This window comes from Malaclemys terrapin, chromosome 5 (assembly GCF_027887155.1).
Source record: "Malaclemys terrapin pileata isolate rMalTer1 chromosome 5, rMalTer1.hap1, whole genome shotgun sequence".
Lineage (NCBI taxonomy): Eukaryota > Metazoa > Chordata > Testudines > Emydidae > Malaclemys > Malaclemys terrapin.
In genome coordinates, this window is record NC_071509.1 from 24,574,582 (window position 1) to 24,593,372 (window position 18,791).

At 42.7% G+C, this 18,791-nt stretch overlaps 1 protein-coding gene across 2 annotated transcripts in view; it reads right to left on the minus strand.

Annotated features, from left to right (window-relative positions):
• The window catches only part of SORCS2 (sortilin related VPS10 domain containing receptor 2), an 818,166-nt gene that overhangs the window by 742,958 nt on the left and 56,417 nt on the right, over positions 1-18,791 (minus strand). The window lies entirely within an intron of this gene.

Consider the following 18,791-nt stretch of genomic DNA (forward strand, 5'->3'; position numbering starts at 1 on the left):
ATCAGATTCCAAAAGTCCACTGCATGTTTCCTGCAAGTGCTAAAGTATTTGATGGTTATATTTTAATGTTTCTTTTTGGCAATAAGTGAAGAAGAGTGAGACCGTACTCTTCCTTGTACCATCAAAATGATTATTTGCACAAACTTCCTGTCCCTGTTCCCCCCCCCCCCCCATTTACTCATTTTGTCTTCTAATAAATTAACATTTAAAATATTGAAACAGACACCCACTGGCAGCACTGCTCACAGAGAGAAAGAACTTAATGTCCCGTATCACACTAACTTCATGGTATTGTGCTAATATTGCATTATTATTTGCATAATGCTAATACTGTGCTAGGCACTTTGTAAACAGATAAGTCATGATATCAGCCCCAGAGAACCTCCAGTCTAGGTAATGGGGCTCCCTTGCACATACAAGCCTTCCATTAGTGTCAATGGCAGGTTTCTAATGTTCTAGGAGTGCAGGCCCACTATAGGAACAAGAAGAATACAGTACTGTATGTTTGTGTTTAATTAAAGATGAAAGACATTCCTTGCAGATTCATAGGGTCATGCTCCTCCTAAACAAGTGGAAGACTGTAGTCCAAAGAAATTCAAACGGGCTTAAGAAACAGCATCACTGAAGTAGTAGCCAAAATTCTGACACGTAGGTGCCTAATGTCAGGTGGCTAAATGCATAATTAGGTACCTAAATTGAAGAGTTATGTTTTTCTGGAGTGTTGAGAACCTACGAATCCCACCAGAGTCAATGGGAGCTGCACGTATTTAGCACCTTTATAAAACAGTCCACTAAGGCCGGCAATAAGCATTTAGGAATCTAATTACAGGCACTCCGATTTTGGCCAAGATTCATTTAGTTGCTTCCCTTTGCTCAAACATACAGGAAAAGTAAGTGATCTCCCTCTCTCTAATCACCCAGGAAATATTATATTCTCAACACCACTTGTTTTTGAACTTAATAAACCTACCCCTGCCAGTAAGCATGAGCATATTCCTGAATTTTAAGTAAGAAGAAGAGTGTTATTTTTCTTACAATAAGTAAAGAACACGCATCTTTTCTAGCCCTTGGCATAAAAGAATATCAAGTTCCTGAGGTCATATTTTACACTGCCCTGATAGCACATGGCACAATATAATAGCAAGGAATGTCTTATGATGTATTAGAGTAGACAGAGAATAATCCACCTCAGCAGGTTAGACCTCAAAACTACTTAGAAGTTTATTTTACCCTAATGTCTTCCGTGCTAGGATTTGTGAACATGTGCACCCAATTGATTCCACTCACTAGTCCTTCCCAAGTAAACAGGAATTTGGAGAAGAGAAATGTTAAAAGGCTGATGTCTGTCACGCTTAATATATTACTTCAGGGGAGAGGGCATTATTGGCTTAACAAATTGAAACTGATAAATCTTCAGGTTAATTTCAATATCATGAGAAGAAATTAATCATGCAGGATAAACATGAAATCATAATCATGTATTACCTTTGCCTCCTATCCAGCAGTATGGTTTGCCTGGAGGTGAAATTTACACTGCAGGTGTTAAATGTAGAGCTGACATGAAATATTCAGTAGCCTTTGTTTTGTGACATGGCAATACTACTTTTTTTTTAAATGATTAAAATATTTACATCAAAATGGCATTTATATACCGCTAGAGTTTATGCAGAGTTTAAATATTGCTAAACTAAAAGTTCAATGATTAATTCTGAGAGGAAAAGGCATACTCATAGTCACAAGGGTCTTCCATAGCTCAAACAATCAAAAGCTATAATTGAAATGTTTCTCCAGTGCCACTCTGTAAATATAGAAGCTGCTTCCCGGAGTAACAAGCTTTAGACTATATTACCTGGATATATTGTCTTCATATCTTCTGTAACACTGCTGTGCTTTTTTGTATTAACACTACTTGTACCAGAAGGATTTTTCTTTTTTCACTGATTTCTACTCGTCATCTGACAAGAGATGAAAAAGAAAGCATCTGCCTAATCAATCTTAAAAATAGCTTTGAGAAGTATCATGCTTCACAAATATCACTGCTCTACAGCCAAAATGCTTCTGAAATAAATGTAGTCAAACTTTACTAATTCTGGGTCACTGAGAACGAAAATGATGCTTAAAATTGTTGATTGGCTCTAGTTTTCAAGATATGCTATTGGGTCAGTATATACGACCCTTGACTTGGGAATGGCGGAGGATAAGTGAGTTATAAAGGAAAGGGATCTCAATTTAAACCAGAAATGACTAAAATACATCTTTGACTGGAACTATGAATAAATCTATGACTGGGTTTGGACAGTACTTGCTTTTTAGGCAAAACAATGAATGATGCAATCTGAAGCTGGTATTGCATCATACATGATATGAATTGCATCATGTTATTCCTAGAAGTCCTGGATGATGCAATCATAACGAAGCTTACATCACTCTGCTGAACAAATTGCCCTATATCAGCTCTAGAAATCATACTGTGTCATGCTCTCTAATTTGTCAGTGTTTGATTTTGCAAAGGGACACATTTCTGTTTAGCCAAAGTGAGCAGAGATGCCTCGTACTTGTGTGAACAGTGCAGATAACTTCTGCTATGTTTGTGGTGAAGTGACTTTTGCATCACAAAAGTGCAATATAACCACCTTTATTTTGGCTGCAAAATTGGAGATCAGGACAAGAGGTGGGCCCCACACATATGCTGCAACACTTGTGCAACAAATCTTCGCCAGTGGTTGAACAGGAAAAGGAAATCTATGCCTTTTGCAGTGCCAATGATTTGGAGAGAGCCAACAGATCATACCAGCAATTGTTACTTCTGCATGGTGCCTCCAGTTGGGAAAGGTGTGTCAAAGAAGAAAAAGTGGACTGTGCATTATCCAAACATTCCATCAGCTATACACCCAGTACCCCATGGAGAAGGACTACCGGTTCCTGATGCACCAGAATCATTCTCACTTGAGTCAGACGAGGAAGAGGAAGAGGATGAAACTTCTGGTCCTGAACCATCAATGTCCCAGGACCCACATTTTCTCCCATCCTCCTCCTCTGAACCACCCCTCATAACACAAGGTGAATTGAATGACCTTGTCAGGGATTTGGAATACCCAAGAGTAAGGCAGAGCTGTTGGGCTCCAGACTACAGCAGTGGAATCTCCTGGCAGGTGATGTTAGGGTTTCCATGTTCGGTGACCGTCAAAAGGATCTTGTCCCATTCTTCTTCATGGAAGGTGATCTTGTTGCCTGCAACAACATCGATGGTGTGATGGCAGCCCTCAACATCGTTCACGGTCCAGATGAGTGGAGACTGTTCATTGATTCATCGAAGACGAGGCTTAAAGCTGTTTTACTACATAATGGCAATGTTTTCCCATCAATTCCAGTTGGTCATGCAGTCCATATGAAGGAAACCTATGACAACATGAAACAATTTTTGAGGTGCATAAACTATGACCAACATCAGTGGCAGCTTTGTGGCGATTTGATGGTTGTTGCTCTCTTGCTTGGTCTGCAGACTGGATACACAAAGTACTGCTGTTTTCTCTGCGAATGGGATAGTCGTGCAAGAGATTCCCACTACATCAAGAAAGATTGGCCACTCCAACAGTCATTGGAGCCTGGGAGGAAAAGTGTTCAGCATCCACCACTTGTTGAATCAAGGAAGATTTTGTTACCACCCTTACACATCAAGCTGGGTCTGATGAAGAATTTTGTCAAGGCCATTGACAAAACACAAGCAGCTTTCAAGTACCTCCGTGGAAAATTTCCAAGATTAAGTGAAGCTAAGATAAAGGAAGGTGTCTTTGTTGGTCCTCAGATTCGTGAACTTCTTTGAGATGATGCATTAGACCATGCACTGCGTGGCAAGGAAAAGACGGCATGGAAAGCCTTCCAGTTAGTGGCAATAAATTAGCTTGGAAACAACAAGGCAGACAACTACAGGTTGTTGGTGGAAAACCTCCTCAAGGCATACAAAAGCCTTGGTTGCAACATGTCACTAAAGATACATTTTTTGCACTCTCATCTAGATTTTTTTTTCCACCGAACTGCGGAGCAGTGAGCGACGAGCACGGCGAGTGATTTCACCAAGACATTGCAACAATGGAGAAATGCTATCGGGGCAAATGGAGCCCATCAATGCTTGCAGACTATTGCTGGACAGTGACAAGAGATGCTCCATGTAATGAATACAAGAGACAAGCCAAGAAGCGCCGAGTAGACACTGAATAGGACTAAACTATGTACATAATAGTTTTTTGCCTTTTGTTTCATAATAAATTTTATTTATATAACCCTTTTGCTGATTTTTAAAGTGTTACATAAACAGGACAGGTGAAATATTATCATGTAAAGCAACCATAAACACATGAAAAGACCTAGGTTTACAATTTATGATTAAAACTCTACTATCTACACAATATACATAGACATAAAATGTAAAAACTTAAATATCTTAGAAACAGTAGCCAGTTGTTTTAATTGTCATATTTGAATTCAGCACATCAAAATACATAATAAATAGCACATTTTATCTCTGAAGCAGATGACTTCTCAAAAATTGTAGACCAGTGTATTTAGTCGTGAAGAGCAACCAAACCTTGACTAACCCATATAAATGGCATTTAAAAATTCAAAATACCAGCTTCAAATCAGGCATGACGTAAAACAAACAGTTCACTAGGAGTGCAATTTTTCCCCTAAATTGAAATGCAATGCTGGGGAGTATTTATTATTGTTCAACGTTTATATTGCTGTAGTTCCTACAGGCTTAAGTCAAACGTTGGCGCCATTGTGGTAGGCACTGTACAAATATGCAGTCTAGGATACTTCCTGCCCCAAAGAGCTTACAGTCTGAAAGATTGTTTGTGTTTGAATCAGGTTGTCAGAGGAACTGAAAAGATTTTGCTGACTTAGGTAGCATTGATGTAGGTAAAATCCTTTAACCTTAAAAATACTGCTTGTCCTGGAGGGCACTTTCTGTTCTGCGGGGAGAATTCCATTGAAAAACACTGAGTTCCTGTGTAAAAAAGATTCTCCCTTCCAGCACACCAGGTAGAATTTTAAGGCTTTAGGACTGCATTTGCTTTTTATGCACATTTAACTACCTCTGGTATTAAATTAAGACAGAAATAGAAACAAATCAAAAACAGCTTACTTCAACACCTTAATTCTAGGATACACATGGATCTGAATTTTGTGGAACAGACTCATTTGCCAAGATGACTGCCATGACAAAAAGAGTTGAAAAAGAAAGAACATAGTAGAGCTGGCCAGAACATGCCAAAAATTTTCACATAAAAACTGTGCCCCTTTCTGTTGAAAAAAATTCGAATCAAGACATTTTTCCATCTAAAACAAAGTCAAAGTTTTGCTGTGGAACTCTACCATCACAGTTGTGTTCAGCAAAGCACTCTATACACCAAGAGGCCATGAGCAATGCATTGTGGATGTAACAGGGATGAGGGATAACCCTAGAAGTATTGTACCTACAGAATAGCACAATAATGTTTTTCACACTAAGTCTATCAAACATCATTCTCCAAAGGCAGTAAAAATATTTTCAATTTTCCCAGTAATCAAAAGAACATTCAGTAGAAGATTGGGACAAGTAGTACATTTGAAGTTCACAGAGCTGTTCCATTTGTAAGGCCTCCCTTCATCTTAGCAGTCGTGCAGCTCTTAGTTATTTGCAACTGTCAGATGCTCTATTATTAAAATAAACACTATGGGGGGGAAAGGTCTCCCATGATGGTCATCTCTTCTTCACCCCTTTCCTGACCCTTACTCAATGGTCAGCCTGAAGTGCCTTGATCCAATTGAGAAAAGGCTATAGGGGCTTAAAAGTCTCATTAAAAAATTCCACTCCCCATGGGCAAAAGCATTTTAAAGCACCAGGTTGAAAGCAGGATCCTATACCTTTTTTCAGAATTCAACAAAGCAAAGAATATTAAATGACTGACAGGTGTTTGACAAACCATATCCCATAAGGAAACTAAGTCTGACTGGAAATCACTATGCAAGGAATCAAAAGTGTCTTTTTTTAAACCCTTTCAAATACATTTGCAGTGGAGCAGATGAGGAAGATGGGACAATGCAAAGCTCACTCTAAAAAAGACTGCTGCCCTTTTTGAGGACTGGAAGAGATACCAGCCCTAGACACTATAAGAATCAATTTAATCCCAAAGAAGGTTTGAAACTAAAAGAGAGAATAAATGTTCATAGTTGACTTCCAAAGTGTTCTGTCCTCATTCTAAAGACATTTTTGTATTTTAAAACCTATTCAATGTACAATGTCCCAGAACGGAACACACACACACACAAATATGGGCCAGATCCTCAGCTGGCATGAACTGCAGTAGCGCCATTGAACCCAATGAACCTGTACTGAGAGTTATACCAGATGAGCAGCATCTGGTGCATCTATTAATTTATTTTTTTAAGTACGACATCACATAAGGCAATTGTGGGTATATGCTACACTTCACAACCATCTTTGGGCTTGAGTAAGGCTGCTCCTTTGTGGGTGCACCGGAGTGTGGTGGAACTGCCAGGAACACCATCCCATAGAAACGTCCAAGTGCATCCATGCAGGACACAGCCAAAAATGGCCTGCAGGCAGTGGCTTTGGAACAGTTTGTATAGCGGGTGTGCTGAAAGACATTGAACAAAACAGTTACCCGCGTGCGTATATGATGGAAATCACTTCAAGCCAGGGGATGCTGCCACACTCCCAGTATCCCTACTTCCAGCACCCCTGCCGGCAGGCAATGGAAAGCACACGGTGGGTAGTGTTGTCTGCAGCAATAGCAGCCTCTTAGGAACAGTGGTCATTGCTGCAGCCTTGTGCAGGTCAGAGATCACTGCAGGAAGTATTGCTGGCTACACCTTTTTTAAAAAAAGGTTTTTATTAAGGCAAAGTTACAATAAAATGTTAACATACTACCTCATACATTACTTATTCTGGATCAGGTTACTATTCAAAGAACCTGGCTAAAGATTCTCACTTGCTGGCTGGGGAGAACTCTTTCTCCTCTGAGTATGCTAAAAAGGTGACCAAATTTCTAAATATCTATTATCTTTTTGGGGCTTCTCTAGGAAACTGGCATTTTGTCATGAGATTATAATTCCCCCCCCCCCCCAACCGTCTAATTCCGATGCACAACTATCACATGTGCAAGAATATTCCCCTTCCCCAACTACCTCTCCAACAGAGTGCCTCCCTACTTGCAAAAATGTGATGGATCTTAACTGGAGTCAAATGCCATCAATAGAGTAATTAATACAAGTTTATGAGCCACACAAATTGAAGACATATATCCTCTTTCCCATATAGAGACCCACCCATCCAGATCAGTTTATTTGTCCAAATCCCTCTCCCATCTTTTCATCTGGGCTGTTTTCTTAACAACATCTTTTTCAATCAAATTTGTATATACCTTGGAAATTAAACTTTGTTCCTGGGTCAACTCCTCAACATGGTTAGAGGTCTCCGTAGAGCCACCTCATATCCAAATTTCCTAATAAAATGTTTGATTTGTAAATATTGAAAATATTTGAAATCCTACCAAGTGATATGTAATAATGTGAATAATATATTTATATTATATTATATTATTCACATTATTACATATCACTTGGTAGGATTTCAAATCAGAATCCAGGAACAGCTGTCTGAATTGAATAATATCAGCTGATACCCAAAAAAAATAGCAACTTTGATATTTGCTAGGGATAAGAACATTAGAATGGCCATACTGGGTCAGACCAATGGTCCACTAGCCCAGTATCCTGTCTTCCAACAGTGGCCAATTCCAGGTGCTTCAGAGGGAATGAACAGAACATGTAATCATCAAGTGATCCATCCCGTCGCCCATTCCCGGCTTCTGGCAAACAGAGGCTTAGGGACACTTCAAAGCATGGTTTTGCTGATTAAATTCCTAATTATTATTAAATTAGTTAAGGGACAGGGTCTCTGCAACAATAATTTAGAAATTTGTCCAAAGCTGCTAAGGTGGGTCTGGATGAATGGGTGATTTTTTATTTTTGGTGACCGAATTTTTTTTTTAACTCAAAAATTGCTATGAATAGTTATATTTGGGCTCAATTCTTGTTTGAGTTTTACCCAGAGTCTGGATAGTCTATTTTCAACCCAATTGATCACATCTTTTTACTGCGATGCAGAATAATAAGCCAAATTAGGGAAAGCTAGTTCCATCCCACTCGACAGGCTTATGCAGAACATTAGAACTCACCCTTTGTCATTTATGTTTCCATATGAATTTTAATGAAAAACAAAGCAAGTTCCACTGACCAGTTCCCTCTCATACTTACAAAGCATCCTAACATCACGGCTGCGGTGATACACCAGAGATGCTGTGTCTCATAATATTTGAAGAAAACTTTTGCCTCTTAAAAGAAAACTCAATGTTTCCGAGAGGATAATTCATCCATACTATAGGACATTACGACTAGATATTGCGTTACACAAACGTTAAACAAAACCACACAATCTGTACAATACACACTGGAATGAGCATAAACCCTGATTCAGCAAAATATTTAAGCATGAGCTTAACTTTAACAGGACTTCAATGGGACTTAAGCACACGTTTGAGTATCTTCTTGATTAAGCATGTGTTTAAAGTTAAGTGCTGTGTTTTGCTAAAAGGTGGCCGCAATGTCTGCCTTAAGTTTGAAATTGTGTGGGTTTGTGTTAATTTCTTTGGTGGGTTATCAGATGGTGGGGTGCTAAAAAATGAATGAATCTTAGCGAGCAGATTTTTGCTGTAAGAGATTGTAACAGACCATAGCTCACCAGGGCTAGGGGGGGGGGGGGGCGGGGGGGGGAGGCAAGTGGGGCAATTTGCCCCAGGCCCCGCAGGGACCCCGTGAACCCTGGCCGAGAATCCCTTCCCTGGCTACTCACCCGGCGGCGGACCGGGTCTTCGGCGGCAGGCCCTTCAGTCGCTCCGGGTCTTCGGCGGCGGGTCCTTCAGTTGCTCTGGGTCTTCGGCGGCATTTCGGCGATGGGTCCTTCAGTGGTGCCAAAGATGCAAAGCAAGTGAAGGACCCACCGCTGCTGCCGCAGACTCGGAGCACCACCCGGTGAGTACAAGCACTGCAGCGAGTGGTGCCTTTTTTTATGTCCGCTCTCCCGCTTTGCCCCAGGCCCCCTGAATCCTCTGGGCAGCCCTGTAGCTCACACAGATTGTATGCTGTGAGTTTTGCAAAATGCTTTTTAAAATCAGCTTACATAAATTTAGTCTCAAAACAAAACTGCTCGAAAAAAGTAGGAAGGCTCCCAGACCATGAAGGACCTTTTGGTTCTGTTGAAACTTTTTAAAGAGCTGAGCAGAATGAAATCAATTTGAGTAAAAAGAAAGAAAAATGGGCTCCAGCCAATAACAAGGGTCAGACCCTGATTTTAGCTATGCCAATGTAAATCCTAAGCAAGTCCACTGAAGCCACAGGAATTAATCCAGCACTGGATCAGAATCAGTCTTAAGTATACTTACTATGAGTGTAGACTTGACAGACAACCTTCATACTCCTAAAAATGAGACTTCAGTGGAGTTAAACTGACACAAAACTGGTTTAATGGAATGGAGAAACAGATTTAGACGTTATTTATAAATACACGAATATGGTGCTGGGCCTGACATTAAAATTGTTTTTCATCAAAGCACCTGAGATTGAAACCATATTTAGAATTCAAATTAGAGAACATTAAGAAAAGAAATCGTTATGGCTACATTTCCATTGCTGTGTATTGCCTGGGTCTCAAAATGGGTAAGTACTGTACTTCCTAAGAAGGCCAATATGTTCAAAACAGAGGTGACTGAAGACAGAAACCTAAGAGTCCAAGCCCATACCACTGACTGCCGTGGGAGCAATCACAATAAAGGCACCTAAACAAGAGGCCTTTCCAACAGCCTGAGTGCACACAGCTTCTTTTGAAGTTAATGGGAGCTATGTATGTGCATCAGCTCTAAAAGTTATAGGCCACTTCCTTAGGTGCCTAAATAGAGACTTAGGTACCTAACTTTGGGAATAAAAGCTTGACAATGGTGACCAAAAGCATTCACTACTGGGGTCCTGATCCAAAGTCTGCTGGTGTGAATAGGAATTTTTCCCAAAGCCCTGCTGCTGTCTAGGATCAGATCGCAAATTTTCCATTCCAGTCTCTCAAGCCCAAATCCTCAAAGATATTTAGGTGCCTAACTTCTATTGATTTTAATGGGAGTTAGGTGCCTAAATACCTTTGAGGATCTGGGCCTCATTCCACAGATCACAAAGTATTATGGAAGCAGGGTGCTCAGCTCCCCGTGGAAAAGAGTCTTGCATTGCCCAATTATGATTTGTCTAATCGTCAAAGCAGCAGCACTGAGTAGAGCCTTGTGTCTAGTCTCCAGCCAAAAGAATGGTGGTAGCTAGGATGTTGGGCCATGAAAGTGGAAGAAAGGTTTACTACCAAGGAAATAATGAAAAGTTTTTTACTTCAGAAGTTGAGTCAGAATTTAAAGAATCTTCTTGGGTGAGGAAGGAGGTAAAAAGGTACAAGCCAGCAATGGCATGGCAATCTGACTCTGGATTCCCATGCGGTCATTAGTTTGCAATGCAACTTTAAGATTAGATACACAAAGTTTTTATGTATGTTAATTTTATGCTGCTTCTCTCACTCATGGGATCCATATATCTCACTCAAACCCATTTAGTATACGCAAATATGTAATTCATATAGTTTTTCCCTGGAATGAAATGCAAATTGCATTTCATACATAATGTAAATTCCCTGATCATGCACAAATTTAATGCAAAGGACATTTTTTTGTTTGTTTTGTAATATCCTTAGCATTTCAAGTCACATCATCTGAAAAATCTATTTAGACTAGGTTTGGGTGGTTTTTAAAATATCCAAGTTCATTGCTAAGAAATGCTGATAAAATAGATTTTATTGATCAACTTCATGCTTCATCTAGCTCACTTCGATGTCTGATGCCTGATCCACAGAAACTGAATAAGCGTTTTTTTTTTGCTTCCTTAATAACTGAATTTATTAAATGTAGAATATATACAGCTGCTTTTTCAAGGAACTAATTTGTAATCTGAGGCTTGAGGGATTGTTTAAAGAAAAGATCTATGTATTTCATAAATCTAGTGATGTACGGTAAAAAAGGGAATAACTAGCAAAGCAATAATATAATATTTCCACACAGTGGTTTGAATTCAACTAGTATGGTTTCATAAATCTGCCTTACATACATTAACTTCCAAGAAACACATTCACTAAGGATCCATTATCATTCTTTTTATTATTATTAATTATTATTATTATGTCAACCTATGTATTAAAAGTGTTTATTTCAGTACCTACGAACTTTTAGCAGTTTTTTTTAAAGCACAAACTACAGAACAAAATGACAAACCCAGTGAGTAATCCTCACTGTATAACAAAAGTAAACCCGCCAAATGTTCATAGAAATCCCGCATGGTCCCCAGATAACAACCATACTTACCCTATTTACCATTCCTCCCCAAAGCCTAAGAAGGGGATGAGCTTTGATGTGTGTCCTGAAGGTAAACATATCTGTGCTATTTCAAATCAAGGGATAGGAAGCAAGTTCCAAAACCAGCAGTACCTCCCTTTTAACAGCAGGAGCTCCAGCTTGAGAATCTCCACTGATCTCAAAGGCAATATCCAAATCACATGGGGAGAGAGACACTCTCTCAAAGTGCTTTATGGGACAAAAACACCACCTAGACAGTGCCAGATCACAAAGTACTTCCTGTAACATGCTCAGTGAGATACCTTGCGTAACAAACAGGCTGTTGCATTCCACACCAACTTCAGCTTCTAAACAGATTTAAGTTCTATCCCATGTAGCATGCACTAGTGTGACCCAATTGTGAGTTGATATGGACTCGGGAGATCCCAGGTTCAATTCCCTGCTCTGTGACATAAAAGAGAGAGAGAGACATATTATTAAAGGTCTGCATCTGGGGAGGAAAAACAAACAAACAAACAAACCAGTTGTCACTGCTGCTACCTGAACAAACAGCTACTAGGAGTTAACTGGAAACTCAGAGATCAAACACAGACTCAGTAGGGTTGCCAATTTTCTAATCCCACAAAACCTAACACCCTAGCCCTGCCCCTTCCCTAAGGACCCTCCCCAAGGACCTGCCCCCCACTCACTACATTTCCCCTCCCTCAGTGGCTCGCTCTACCCCATCCTCACTCATTTTCACTGGGCTGGGGCAGGGGATAAGGGGTTTGGGGTGTAGGAGGGGGCTCCAGGCTGCGAGATGGGGCCAAGGGATTCGGAATGTGGGAGGGGGCTGTGGGTTGAAGCAGGGGGTTGGGGTGTGGAAGAGTGGTACAGGCTCTGGGGTTGGGCCTGGGATAAAGGGTTTGGGATGTAGGAGGAGGCTCCAGGCTGGAAGGTGGGGCCGAGGGATTCGGAGTGTGGAAGTGGGCTACAGGTTGAGGCAGGGGGTTGGGGTTAGGGTTACCTTGGGCGGCTCCCAGTCAGCGGCACAGCAGGGCTATGGCAGGCTAGTCCCTACTTGTCCTGGCACTGCACTGCACTGTGCCCCGGAAGTGGCCAGCAGCAGGTACAGCTCCTAGGCGCTGGGGCCAGTAGGCTCTGTGCGCTGCTCTTGCCTGCAGGCACCACCCCACCAGCTCCCATTGGCTGAAGTTCCCAGCCGATGGGAGTGCAGAGTCGGTGCTCGGGATGGGGGAAGCACGCGGAGCTCTGTGCCACCCCCCCCACCTAGGAGCCAGATCTGCTGGCTGCTTCCGGGGCGCAGCGCCAGGATAGGTAGGGACTAGCCTGCCTTTGCCCTCAAGCGCCGCCGACCGGACTTTTAACTGCCCAGTCAGTGGTTCTGACCAGAGCTGCCAGGGTCCTTTTTCGACCAGGCGTTCCAGTTGAAAACCAGACACCTGGCAACCCTAAGACTCAGTGAGCTCAGCAGACAGAATCTCTGCCATTACTTCTGGTTGCTTTTCCTGGTTTACTGCCATCCCCTCCTTCTTGCCAGCATTAAGCCTTGCCCAACTGGCCTTCATCCGTGTTCCAATACCAACCCAGTACTGAATAAGGTACTCAGCCACACCTTCTGTGTTAAAATAGATGGAGTCATAATTCAGTGTTAACCGTGATTGAAAGAGATTGAAGGAGGGGGGCGGGGGAGAATATTCACACACAAGCTAAACAGGAGGAGCATACTGAAGGTACTATAGTCCACACTGCACACTAACTCCTAATGGTGCCATAGACATACTGATCAAGAGGGCAGAAGAACAAATTGCCCATCACTATTTCTGGGATCGCTCAGAAACAAAGGAATGGAGCTACTTAAAAGCAGCCCTGTCCACTCCCACTGTGATCCCTAAGTGACTCAATGCCTCATGATGGACAATGGTATTGAATAGACCTAACAGATCTAATACCACCAGCATGAGCCCTTGATATATATTCATGGCAAGGAACCAATCAATTGCCAATGTGAACAGTGTGGTGTTCATGCCATACCAGGTCTGAAACCAGATTAACAAGGACAAAAGAAACCTGAAGCATCTAGATATTGTTAGGTGATTTGCCACAGTCTTCAAAACAATCTTGCCCAAAAATGCAAGATTAGGGCTTGTCTACATGGGAAACTTTTACCAGCTATTCCAGTATAATTGTAGCAGTATAGTTTTACTGGTATAACTATATCTGCTTAGCTCCACATGCAGGCATTCTTATTCTGGAATGAGTAGTTTTTTTTCAGTTTAGCTTAAAACCCTTCCAAAGCAACATAAACTAAACTGAAAATAGGGACTCATACCAAAATATGAGTGTCCACACAAGGAGTTATGCTGGTATAACTATACTGATTTAAATTCCTACTTTAGCTTATACAAGTATAAGGCTAGGTCTACACTACCCGCCTGAATCGGCGGGAAGAAATCGACCTCTCGGGGATCGATTTATTGCGTCCCGTTGGGACACGACAATCGATCCCCGAATCGACGCTCTTACTCCACCAGCGGAGGTGGGAGTAAGCGCCGTCGACGGGAAGCCGCAGAGGTCGATTTTGCTGCCGTCCTCACAGCGGGGTAAGTCGGCTGCGATACGTCGAATTCAGCTACGCTATTCACGTAGCTGAATTTGCGTATCTTAAATCGACTCCCCCTGTTGTGTAGATGTAGCCTAAGACTCCCTTGTAGACAAGCTCAGATACAAGACAACGATTCTCCAGATTATCAAATTTCTTGAGCTGCAGTTAAACTAAATTAGTATGGATGACAACTTCAAGGAAACATTCAGGGAAAAAATGACAGTCTTCCCAGCTCTGGGCTTGGTTCTTCCCAATGGCTTTCACCAGTCAGAAAGGAAATCAATTTGGAACAAAGTTCTTTCAACACCACTGCTATCTCTCTGAGCAACAAAGTCTGAAACTTAAGGAAAAAAGACTTATTAGTGTGTCCTCTCAAGACTTCACTTTACTACCATGCAAGCAGAGAAATTTGGTCCAAAACCATGTAAATTTTTTTATCTGAGAAAGAGCCAGACTTGAATCAACCACTGACAGAAATCAACCTAGATTGACCAGACTATCCACTACTCAAAACAAAATCAGTGGATCAAAAAATCTGTGGAAGCTTCAATTAAGGAAAAGAACCTGTTTCCCTTCCCATCCTTTGTCTTTCTTGTCTATTTATAGTGTAAGCTCTTTGGGGCAGGGACTGTTTATTACCATCTGTCTGGACAGTGCCTAACAAAAGGGGAATCTAATCTTGACTGTGACCTCTAGGTGCTACCATACGATTTTCTTTACTTCCTGAACAGCCACAATATAAGAGCTGATAAAAATCAATTTTACACAAAAACATAAGATGCTTACTTTGACAGATATGGCCATTTCCTGCAATATCCTTGAAAAATTTTAACTGTATAACTTTTATATATTATTGTGGGCCAGGATTTTATATAGCCTCTCCAGAGGCGAGACGTGACGGATATAAGAGTGGGAGTTCAAAAGACTATATTGACTATGTGCCAGACAAATACGGACTTTTGGGACAATAAGCGTGAAGCACACTTCATGGGGAATCCCTAGGGAGAAATTAATGCAAATTCCTCAACTCCAGTTATGCAAAAACCCAACCTTTTGAAACTACACGCTGAGGAAAGAGTCTTTGTCTGATGATAACTTATTACAGAAGGCCAAGATGAAAGGCCCAAGCTGTACAAAGAAAGAGTTGATCTACCCAGACTCTGTTCTGGTTTTGGATCTAAGATGGATGAACTTGTAACCAAGGGGAAAACCCAGTTGTAGGTTTTGAAGGACTAAAACCTACCAGAGCCCCAGGTTGAAGTAGGGGGTCCTATGTTAGAATCTAGCATAGATTATTTTGTTATTTATTATATATAGGAAAGTACACCTCTATCTCGATATAACGCTGTCCTCGGGAACCAAAAAATCTTACTGCATTATAGGTGAAACTGCGTTATATCAAACTTGGTTTGATCTGCCGGAGTGTGCAGCCCCTCCCCGCCCTGCTCTCCCCCCTCAGAGCGCTGCTTTACCGCATTATATCCGAATTTGTGTTATATCGATTCGCGTTATATCGGGGTAGAGGTGTAGCTGTGAGCTGCTGCCTGACAGTAAGAGAGCATGGCCTGGGGCCCTGAGTCCTGCTGTTGCACTGCCCTCACTGGGAAGGAGGGAAATGGGCCTCACTGATCAGCTGAGGTGAGCCTCAAAGCTCCCACTTTGGAATTCAAGCAGGAGCAATTGACTGACCCCTCTCTGGAACAACCTAGAGCTGCAGTAGACTCCCCTGGCAGCTCGCTGGCACGAGGATGCTTGGAAAGGTTTATCTGGAATCAGGGGCTACTCTATAGACTGTGGATGCCCCCTGGGAATGTTGAGTCATGGGAGTACAGAGACAATTGATGGTACCACAAACGTGCCATCTTAGGCTACTCAGTCTGGCCCATGATATGCCCTTCTCAGGGCACATGGGAATACAGCACACCAAACAGCACTTACTCCAGAATTTCTACTGGCCTGAAGTTTTTGAGGCAGTGCAAAAATACTGTAAGTCCTGTGACCCATGCCAGATGGTTGGAAAGGGCAGGGGTAATGGCAAGGCAGCCCAGATCCCCCTTCCCATCATAGAGGAGCCCTTTCAGAGTGTTGCTGTGGACATTGTGGGTCCCCTTAGCAAAGCAAATGGGGGGGGTGGAATATATTCTGGTGGTATCAGATCAGAGAGGACAGAGCTACTGTGGATAGTGGGTGGCATAGAGGCAAAGAAGGTGGGTGGCATAAAGGCAAAGAAGGTGGTCAATGTCTTGCTAGCAATATTCAGCTGAGCAGGGTTTCCCCATGAGATTTTGACTGTTGGGAGAAAACTTTATGTCCGCCCTGCATGAAGGGCTATGGTGTGCAACACTTGTGATCATCTCCCTACCACCCCCGGATTAACAGTCTGGTTGAGAGATTAATGGAATCCTTAAAATGATGTTGAAACCTTTCGTTGACCAAACACCCCAGTGACTGGAGTATTTGGTTACCTTACCTGCTGTTTGGCCTACTGGGACGTTCCCACAGGATCCTCTCGGAGAAGGATATGGGGACCCCTGGACCTAATAAGGGCAGAGTGGGAAGGTATGGTCTCTTGAGAGGAGAGTCCATGGTAGAGTACACATTGGCTTTCCAGGAAAAACTCACAGAATAAGAGTTTTGCCTACAAGAATCTAGCTAGAGCTCAAGAGAAACAGAAAATCTGGTGGTTGGACATATGATACAGGGACCAAGTTCCAGTGGGGAGGAATAGGCTCCAGGCTGTCTGAGATGAGTCCTTTAAAATCATAAAACAACTCAGTGAGGTGAAGAGTGTGGTGGAGCTGTCTGTCTGCGCCCAATGTGACTATGATGAAACTATAAAAAATGACAGAGAAACTGGACCTGGCCATGAGCAGGCACTAGGAGGAGGGAGAGGATACTCTCATCAATCTGGTAGCAGAAACACGGGCCAGCCCCCTCCCTGGATTCCATAGCCCTCTCTGATCACTTAAACTCTACACAGCAGGCTGAGAGTGGGGGTGCTGCAGGCTTATCAACAGATATTTTCTAGTAAACCTGGATGCACCTCACTTGCTGTCTGCTGGGGCAGGGGTGGAAGAAGGAGGGATGGGAGTCAAGGTTTCCCCTTCAGAATAACTGAGAAAACAGGCCAGGGCCTGGAAGAATAAATCACTGACATGCTGGAATTAGGGGAGATACAAAAAGTCAAATAGTCCATGGGCATCCCTCATTGTACTGGTACCAAAGAAGGATGGGTCACAATTAGATTCCGTGTAGATTACAGAAAGCTCAATACTATCACCACATCTGATGTGCACCCTATGCCAAGAACAGAGGAGACACTGGACAAGTTGGGAGGGGCTAAGTTCCTGACCTCACTAAAGGTGATTGGCAGGTACCTTTGGACTCAGATGCCAGGCTCAAATCAACATTTACCAACCCAACAGGGCTCTTTGGGTACAACTACACAGGGATCAAAGCCCTGTGGCATGGTCGCTGCTGGTCCAGGTCAGCTGACTTGGGCTGCAGGGCTAACAATCATTGTGCAGATGTTCAGGCTTGGGCTGGAGCCTGAGCTCTGGAACCCTTGACCCTTGCAGGGTCCCAAAGGTCAGGCTCCAGCCCGAGCGTCACAAAGAGTTTTTTCAGCCTTGAAGCTTGAGCCCGTGTCAGCTGACCAGGACCAGCCATTGTTTTTTTTTAGCCCTGTGTAGACATACTCTGAGTTCCTGGGTCTACCTTTTGACCTCAAGGACCCCCAGACAACCTTCCAGCAGCTGGTAAGATTGATTTTGGATGGGATGGGGGAGTTTGCTCTGGCATCTATAGATGATACTTGTATTTTCATTCAGAGCTGGGAGGAGCATGTGACCCACAAAAAGAGAATGCTTCACAGCATTCAGACCGCAGGCCTGACAGCGAAGTTAGAGAAATGCGAGGTGGAGATGGCAGAAGCAGGCTCTCAGCCTGAGAGTGGGGAGGGGCAGTGCAAAACCAGGGCCTGCAAAAGCGGAGGCTATTAAGAACTGGCCTACTCCCCAGACAAGAGGTACTATCCTTTATTGGGATGGCAGGATATTACCCTCACTGCTCCTGTCACTGAGAAGTCAGACAAAGTCATCTGGTCCAAACAGTGTCACATGGCCTCTGCAGACTGAAAGAAACCTTACGGACAGACCTGTTTCTGGTAAGCCCAGACTTTGACAAGCCTTTTATGGTGTTCACAGATGCCTCCAACAGAGGGCTTGGAGAGACACCCCATGGTGTATCTGAACGAGAAACTGCTTCCCCAAGAAAAAAAAATTGTACAAACGTGGAAAAAGAACGTTTGGTCATAGTGCAGGCCCTCCGCAAATTACAGCCCTACCTTTTTGGATGGCATTTCACGGTGTACACTGACCACTCCTCACTCACCTGCCTACTTCAAATGAAAGGGACAAATGACAAGATGCTAAGATGGAGCTTTTTGCGCCAAGATTATAATATTGAAGTGGCTCACATTAAAGGGAATGCAAATGGGGTTCTGATGCTCGGTCCAGGAAATAGGCTCCCCTAGGGTGCCTGTCAAATACCTTAGTTACACCCACTTCCTTAGGAGGGAGATGTGACAGACATGGCAAATTCCTGCAATATCCTTGAAAGGCCTTATTGTATTAAGTTCATGTATCATTGTGGGCCAGGACTGTATGCAACTGCTCTAGGGGAGAGATATG